Genomic DNA, 8,374 nt, shown 5'->3' with positions numbered 1-8,374 from the left:
TTTTGTAAATATCAATTATTATCCAGGATCTTTTTTTCAATTATTTTCCAGGATCCCAACGATGCCAGGGATGTGCATCCCACATCCCCAAACCTCCAGAAACCCTGGGATTTTTAACGAGCAATCAGCTTTTAAAACATAACAGCTCTTCCAGGAGAGGAAATTAAAGGATTAACCGGAGCCAGGCCGGGATTTAGGAGCTGGAGGAGCCACAGGAGCAGCGGGAAGGCCGGGAAGTGACATCCCAGCCTTGCTCCTGGGTTATCCAGCGGGATCCAGGGGTGATGGCCTGAGCATCCTCCTCATCCTCCTCATCACTGAGCTCTGCTGAGCTGAGAGAAGCCGGGAATGGATCAGCAGGACGGGGACCAGAGGGGACTTTGGGGACCTCAGGGATGAGGAACATCACCAAGCTCCTCCTGGAAAGAAGGAATTCATTCCCGATGGATTTAGGGGGGCAATACGGGGGGCCAGCAGGAATTTCTCCTCGCAGGTGACCGAGCAGCCCCGATTTGTCTCTGCCCGCAGCAGAAAAAGCAGAAAAAGCCCCACGGGAGCTCCTCCAGCTCCGTCCCCAACAAAGGCTCCCTTTATCCCGCGGCGTTTTGTTCCCATGGCACGGAGGTCAGCGGGAAAGGAGATTTATTAAGGCATAAACAAACCTCGGGAATGCTGCCGGTAATTCCACTTCCGTCCAAAAGCGCGGTGGTTTTTAAAGCTCCTTTAAATGATCTCTTCCCAAAGAAAACTCCCGTGTAATCTGCCGGCGAGAGAGGGAGGGCTGCTGAGCCATGAATTATTCAGGGAAGGCTCTCGGGAGCCTCTGGAGATTATTCCCACCATTGTCCGCCCTGATGGGTCATTATGCGCTCCCCGGATTTAATCTTTGGGGCTATCCAGCGGCACAGAAAAAATGGATGAATAACAATTTTCCTGTAATAACCTTCAACTAACCTTTCAACCGGAGTGAGTAATTCCAATCCTATTTTCACATCAATGCCGCAGTCAAAGCCAGGCAATTATCCCTTATCTCTTCCAGAACCCTCCTCCTTTAATTTTTAAAGGGATGTTCAAGCACTTACTGGAGGCAGGGAGAAGAAAGGAGCCTGGGATGGAGCTCGGGAATGTTTTGATGAGCAGTGATAGCGATGAGCTGTGGATAATTATTAATTTCTCCCCCATTTTGCCGCATTCCTCAGTTCCCAATTTCCTCACCCCGCTGGGACAGGGAAGGGATCATCCCCCAATTCCCTGAGTCCCCTCTTCTTGTCCCCAATCCCTGAGTGTCCCCGAGCGTCACCTCGGGGTGGCTCTGGTGTGCCCTGGGTGGCGGGTGGCCCTTCCAGAGTCACCCAACAGCATTCCCAAAAAAACAGTTTGTGGAGCAGGACCGGCCCCATTCCAGCCCTGACCCCCGAGTTCTCCCGGCTCCTCACGTTCTCCAAGCTCCTTTCCCACCTGGGTTGATGAGGGAGGAAGGAAAAACCTCCGGCAAATCCCTGGCAGAAAACAACCGGCCCATTCCATGACTCTATGATTATGCATATAGATAAAAATGCATTTTACAAAGTTCTTAAAATATAAAAAATACATTTATAAAGCTATAAATATAGAATCTAGAATACAACATTAATATAATATAATATAATATAATATAATATAATATAATATAATATAATATAATATAATATAATATAATATAATATAATATAATATAATATAATATAATATAATATAATATAATATAATATAATATAATAATATATACTATATAATATAAATATAGATTATATTATATAATTAATATAATGTAATATATTATATAATTAATATAATGTAATATATATTATATTATATTATATTATATTATATTATATTATATTATATTATATTATATTATATTATATTATATTATATTATATTATATTATATTATATTATATTATATTATATTATATTATATTATATTATATTATATTATATTATATTATATTTAAAACAAATATATTCCAATATATATATAACGTATAAAATATATGTATTTATATAAATAAAAATATAAAAATATTTTTACATATAAATACACTTATCTATAAATTATATTTCTATATTTAGGAGACCGGAGCAGCCCAGGCCCAGCTGCTCCTTTCCCCCCATCCCCTAAATGTCCAAAACTGCCCTTTTTGCCCTCGCTCCTCCCGGGAATATCGCCAGGATCATCGGCTGCATTTAAAGTCCAGCACCGAGCAGATCCCTCCTGGTGAGAGCAGGAATTCCACGGGCGAAGGAGCCCATTGTTCCCGGAGAATGGCACTGGGAATGGGGAATGCTCGGCTCCCATCCCCTGTCCCGGCGGATTTAAGAGCGCGGGGATCCGTCAGAGCATCCCAAACGCTGGGATCGCGGCCGGGCGGCTTTAAGAGCCCTGGAATGCGATGGGAAGCGGGAGCTGCCGCCAGCTGGCACGGCCCGGAGCTCCGGATCAATGCCGGGATTGTTCGGGACCACGGCGACGAGAAAGGAGAGGAACGGAGAGGGAAAACCAGCTGGAGGTGAGGGCAGGGCAGGAAAGGGATGGGGCGGGAATGGGATTGGGATGGGCAGGGAAGGGGCAGGAATGGGCAGAACTGGGGTTGGGATCAGGAATGGGCAGGAATGGGATTGGGATGGGCAGAGAAGCATCAAGAATGGGCAGAACTGGGATTGGGATCAGGAATGGGCAGATCTGGGATTGGGATGGACAGAGAAGCATCAAGAATGGGCAGAACATGGATTGGGATCAGAAACAGGCAGAACTGGGATTGGGATGGGCAGAAAAGGACAGGGATGCTCCAGGCAGGATCAGGAATGAGCAAAGCATGGACAGGGATGGAGTAGGAATTCCCAGTGAAGGATCAGGTAAATCCAGGCGGGAATCCCTGCCTGGCCTGCTGGGAAAGGTGCACATCCAGACCTTGTTTGGGGGAAATTCCTTCACCACGAGCTTCCTATGGAAATCAGGGCATGCCAGCATCCAGGGCATGACCCTGTTTATCTTCCCAGTTCTCCCAGTCTGGGCCCAGCAGGGCTGGGCTGGTGTTGCCCAAGGCCTCTGTCCTGGTGCTGTCTGGCTGGAGAAATCTTGGAGCCAAGGCTCCATAAATTCCTTATTAGTCACCCCGAGCTGCATCCCACGGCTCTGGAATAGCTGCAGGCTGAGAACAGGGCTCTGAAAAGCCATTAAAAATCCCGGGAAATAAACAGAGAGGGGGAGAAGCCGGAGCTGGGTCTGCCCTGAAACGCCGGGAGGTTTCCTATGGAGGGGGCTGGGAATAAACCTGGCACTTGTGGAATTCTCTGGAAGGTGACTGGGCTGGCTGTTCCTGGGCTATGCGCAGGAAAACAGGCAGGAATTCAGGGATTGCTCCATTCAGGGCAGGAATTCAGGGATTGCTCCATGTCTGTCAGGGCAGGAATTCAGGGATTGCTCCATTCAGGGCAGGAATTCAGGGATCGCTCCCTCCCTGCCAGGGCGGGGCCTGGATGTGCCTCTGGAGGAGGAGATGTTGTCCAGGCCTCGTCCTTTGTTCCTTCCCTGTGTTCAACCCTTAGTTACAAATCCCGGGAATGTGGGAGCCTGTGGATGATTCCGGAGGCTCTGGAACAGCCCTGTCCCTGCTGTGTCCCCAGCCCTGGGGACAATCCACTGTCCTCAACAGGGACCCCATCCAGCTGATGACCCAGAGGAGGAAGCATCACTTCCCAAAGTGTATCCAAGGAATATCCCAGGGATTTCAGGGTCAGGTCTGCGCCCCAAGCAGCTGTGCCACATCTGCCCTGTCCCCAGGGCGGGCACTGGGCTTTCCCTGCATCCCCAGCTGCTTCCCAAGCATCCCTTTGCAGCTCCAGTGAGCGAGGGATCCCTTTCTCATGGAATTGCCCCTCAGGATCCTTTGGTTTTGTTTCCTGACTCCCATGAGAGGAAATCCAGCCCTGGCACAGGAAGTCTCCATCCCTGGGGGATGTAAATCCACGTGGATGTGGCACTTGGGGACATGGTTGGTGTGGCCTGGCAGTGCTGGGAATGGTTTGACTCGATGGCCTTAGGGGGCTCTTCCAACCCAAACGATTCCATGATCCTACAGAGAGGTGCCCACCCTGCTGGTGTCCCCTCAGTGCAGTTGTGTCACCCAGAGCCAACCCGTCCCCAACCCCACCTTCCCAATGACCTGCAGAGCAAAATGCCCCAATGCCGGCATTCCCAGATCCAGGAGTGGAGATTTCCCACCCCGGAGCTCCACCCCAACAAGGCAGCACAGACAAACATTTTGTCAGCACTGACAAAGCTGAGCTTATAGGAAAGGTAGGGGCAAAAAGGGGGAAAACAGGAAAAAAAAAAATTAATTGGGACAACTTCCAGCAGGGAGCCCGGTGTGCTGGAGGCAGGAGAGCCATCCGGAGCAGGGAATGATTTAGAGGGATGCAGGGAGAGGATTTGGGAAACCATGGCACCGGGTCCCCACGGTGCTCATTAAGGTTGTACAGATTGCAGCTCCCAGCTCTCCAAAGTGCCCGTTATTAATCCATAAAAACATCGCCCGAGTGATTGAATCCGATGATTACTGGAGCAGGCAAACACGGGAGATGGGAAAATAACCCAGCGCTCTCCTGCAAGGCTCCGGGAGCAGGGAGAGAAAAAAAAGATGGGGAAAAAAAAGGAAAATGATGTGAAATATTAATGAGAGCTGTTTGCCCCCGGGCACAGAGCGCAATCCAGGCTTTCCCGGGGACATCCAGTGGAAGAGCTGATTACCAGGGATAAACATCCCGAAATACTCGGGATCTTTGGATTTCACCTCTGGTGTGGCCGCCAAAGCCGATTCCCTTATCAGCCCTCTGCAGGCGCGGCCCCGGGGGATCCGGAGTGCTGGGAATGATGGAATTAGCACTGGGATGAGCCTCTGGAAGATGGGGTGGGGGCCTCGGGCAGAGCAGGGGATTTATTGCCGGCTGGGATCCCTGGGAGTGCGACCAATGGATTGAGGACACCTCGGGAGTGCCAACAATGAACGGGGAACTGGGGAAGGAGGAGCGCCCACGGTGCCAGGCGGGGCTGGAAGCGCCATCCCGCGGCTCCCAGGGATGTGGGAATGTCCTGGGAACGAGGGCAGGATCCTGGAGTGCTCTGGTTGTGATAATTGGGATCGAGTCTGGTTGTCCCAGGTGTAGTTGGGAATAGAACACCCACAGCACAGGTTGTCCGTGGCTGTTGGACAGGGATGAGCTCCTGGCGCTGCTGGACAGGGGACACCAAGGGTGACATCCCACGGTGCCACCTGGGCACAGGTGGGGAGCTGCCACACCCGCACACCTCACCTTTCCCGCCTTTATCCCAACATTCCCTTCCCATTTTTGTGCTGGTTCTCCCGGAATCCCAGAATCCCAGAGGCTGGAAAAGCCCTCCAAGGCCATCGAGTCCAGGCTGTGCTCAATCCCCACCTTGTAGCCAGCCCAGAGCACTGAGTGCCACATCCAGGAATTCCTTGGGCATTCCTTGGGTAATTCCTTGGCAATTACTCAGGGATGGGGTCTCCAAACCTCCCTGGGCAATTCCAATGCCTGGCCACGTTTTCCATGAAGAAATTCCCACCTAGAATGGGTTTGAGGAAACAAATGGTGCTGCTGATGGGAGAACAGCCCCATTCCCATCGGGATCTAATGGGAGAGAACAGCCCCATTCCCACTGGGATTTAATGGGAAAACAGCCCCATTCCCACTGGGATCTAATGGGAGAACAGCCCCATTCCCACTGGGATCTAATGGGAGAACAGCCCCATTCCCACTGGGATCTAATGGGAGAGAACAGCCCCATTCCCACTGGGATCTAATGGGAGAGAACAGCCCCATTCCCACTGGGATCTAATGGGAGAACAGCCCCATTCCCACTGGGATTTAATGGGAGAACAGCCCCATTCCCACCGGGATCTAATGGGAGAGAACAGCCCCATTCCCACTGGGATTTAATGGGAGAACAGCCCCATTCCCACCGGGATCTAATGGGAGAACAGCCCCATTCCCACCGGGATCTAATGGGAGAACAGCCCCATTCCCACCGGGATCTAATGGGAGAGAACAGCCCCATTCCCACTGGGATTTAATGGGAGAACAGCCCCATTCCCACCGGGATCTAATGGGAGAGAACAGCCCCATTCCCACTGGGATCTAATGGGAGAGAACAGCCCCATTCCCACTGGGAATTAATGGGAGAACAACCCCCATTCCCACTGGGATTTAATGGGAGAACAGCCCCCATTCCCACTGGGAGTTAATGGGAAAACTCCGGCCGAGGAGGGAGCTGAGATCCACGATCCCCAGAAACAAGGGAGCTGGGATGCAGCGGAAGAGCTAAAATTAACCCGAGAGCTCGTTAGCGAGACGAGGGAACATCCAATAAAGTGACATTTTCCTTGTAACACGTTGCACTTGGAGGGTTTTCTGTCCTTGGCAATGGATTTGCCGCTCGGAGGTGCTTCCCTTCTGCTCAGCCACCGAGCCCGGGCTCATTAGGGAATTTTTAATTAGCTTTTCTTTTACAGGGAGACTGGGATTGAAGTTTCCGCGTGAGCCGTGATTTGTAGATATTCCCATTAAAATCCCACTTTGTCTCTGGCCTCTCCTCAGCTCGTCTCCATCCAGCACTGGAGGTTTATTTGTTCAAATCCCAGCGAATCCCCAAAGGTTTGTGGAATCCAGCCCGTCTGGATCCTGGCTCAAGGAGACAGGTTACTCATTCCTCGGGCTTTTCCCATAGAAAAGGTTCCATCCGGCCAATCCATGAGTAAAACCAGGACAAGGAGCACCAAGCCCAGCCAAGCTGAATTCCCAGACTACAGTGAAGCTCATTCATTCATCCCGAGGGATGAGGCAGGGAATGGAATCCCGATGGTTTTGGGAGAGAATTCCAGAGAAAACAAAAACCTGTCAGCAGAGAACAACTTTGGAATTACCAGCCCATTCCAGGCCCAGTGGAAGGGAGGAGAAACGGGAACTGGGAAAAGCCTCCCGCTGCAGGTTTTCATGGAAAAAATTAAATCCTGGAATTGTCGCTGGCCCAGGAAGGAAATCACTTGGAGCTGTGATGTTCCAGAGGCACTGTGGTGGAAGGAGAGAGGGATGTCAGGATGGAGAGGGCAGGAATGTCACCACGAAGGGAAGAGGGATGACAAGACATCATGGCTGTGCCAGCCCTGGCTGAGCTTCCTTCGTTATTCCCCTTTTTTCCCCCAAAAGAAGGAGAAAATTGAAGAAACAGGAGCACAGTCCTCTCAGATTAAAGCACTCAAGGATCATTTGAATCTTAAATCTTTGAATTTGTCAAAATAAGAAGATGCTCATCTTGGAAATCTCCTGGGAATCAGGAGCAGGGCAGAGCAAAGCCAGGCTGCAAATTCCATGAGAAACGGGCACAAACCCTGGTGAGGTTTGGCCCCAACTAAATCCAACCCTATTGCAGCGCCATCCCAAACATCCGGGGCTCGCTCAGACAAACAGCTCCACTTTTGGGTGGCAATAAATAAATCAGATAAATAAATAATTAAATGAATCTGTTTGGAAGCCGATAAAGCCGTTAAAAAATTTATTACAGAGCCAGAGCCTGGCCAAGATTGCAGCCTGAAAGCCTCTTCCAGCACCAGCTCCCGCTCTGATTTCCCGGGAAGCGAAGGCCGAGCTCTCCTCGCAAACCCCAGCGGGCAGCGCCGATCCGGAGAAAATTTCAAGGGACGTAATTAATGAGAATTAATTAACCTGAAGGAGCGGGCTTGCTGCCGGTGGCCTGCACCAGGCAGTTCTCCTCCCTCTCCCCGTTTTCCGCGCGGATGAGGAGGCGGAGGCAGCCCCGGCGCTTTGGGGAGGGCGAGGGGATGGAGCCGACGAGGCACATCCATGGTCCACTTCACTTTTAATGTACGGAAAGGAGTTAAAACGGGAGACAAATTCCTTGGCAGGCAGCGAGGCCAGCCCGGATTTCCTTATGCATGGATGGGCTGACGCGCGGATCCGTCATAAAACCGGCATTAAAAATTAGTCGGGGCTGTTAGGCCGGCGCGGCCGAGCAGATGGTTCGTGCTCGGAAGTGGTTCGGGAGTCTCCTTTTATTATCCGTGGATGCCTCGTGGCCTGGGATTCTCATTATCCACACTCCACGGAGCAGCGCGGCTCCGCTGCCACCGCGTTCAGCGTGGAAGGGTTCTTGGAGCGTGGGATGGGATGGGATGGCATGGCATGGGATGGCATGGCATGGCATGGCATGGCATGGGATGGGATGGGATGGCATGGCATGGCATGGCATGGCATGGCATGGCATGGCATGGCATGGCATGGCATGGCATGGCATG

General features: G+C 51.1%; 1 long non-coding RNA gene across 1 annotated transcript; it reads left to right on the top strand.

Annotated features, from left to right (window-relative positions):
* The first annotated feature begins 702 nt into the window (after positions 1 to 702).
* Positions 703 to 6,655, top strand: LOC134425042 (uncharacterized). Its single transcript, XR_010029579.1, has 3 exons — positions 703 to 966; positions 2,115 to 2,551; positions 6,575 to 6,655. It is a non-coding gene; the product is annotated as an uncharacterized LOC134425042 (long non-coding RNA).
* The last annotated feature ends 1,719 nt before the right edge of the window (positions 6,656 to 8,374 follow it).

This window comes from Melospiza melodia, chromosome 15 (genome assembly GCF_035770615.1).
Source record: "Melospiza melodia melodia isolate bMelMel2 chromosome 15, bMelMel2.pri, whole genome shotgun sequence".
Lineage (NCBI taxonomy): Eukaryota > Metazoa > Chordata > Aves > Passeriformes > Passerellidae > Melospiza > Melospiza melodia.
The sequence above is the reverse complement of the archived record's forward strand: the minus strand, read 5'-3'. Positions and strand labels throughout refer to the sequence as shown.